The sequence below is a fragment of the Myotis davidii genome, unplaced genomic scaffold (genome assembly GCF_000327345.1).
Source record: "Myotis davidii unplaced genomic scaffold, ASM32734v1 C61748152, whole genome shotgun sequence".
Lineage (NCBI taxonomy): Eukaryota > Metazoa > Chordata > Mammalia > Chiroptera > Vespertilionidae > Myotis > Myotis davidii.
This window is the reverse complement of record NW_006327212.1, coordinates 1-306: the sequence shown is the minus strand read 5'-3', so window position 1 is coordinate 306 and position 306 is coordinate 1. Positions and strand designations below refer to the sequence as shown.

The following is a 306-nucleotide window of genomic DNA, read 5'->3' as shown; positions in this document are numbered from 1 at the left end:
AAGCTGATGGCTGTGGTTGAGAACTTGGAGAGGGATAACCAAGGTAACTACTACACAAATGACCTCTTCTGCAATGCACAAGTGCCCCAGGGTGGGGGGTCAGCACCCTAGTAGAAGAGCATAGGTGCTACTTGGCCACAGTTCCAGTGCACATTGAAGAGCAAAAGCAAGACCTGAAGGAGACTGGGAGTCATTGAGCATACAAGGCGGTGCACACAGTCAAAAAGTGTGTTTTTCCTAATATAAGTGTGCTATTTTCCTTTTTTCATTTTCATTTCATGAAATATATTTTCCATCCCTTTACTT

The 306-nt window shown here is 43.8% G+C and overlaps 1 pseudogene; it reads left to right on the top strand.

The window, feature by feature from the left end:
- Positions 1 to 3: 3 nt before the first annotated feature.
- Positions 4 to 226, top strand: LOC107185239 (annotated as a pseudogene).
- The last annotated feature ends 80 nt before the right edge of the window (positions 227 to 306 follow it).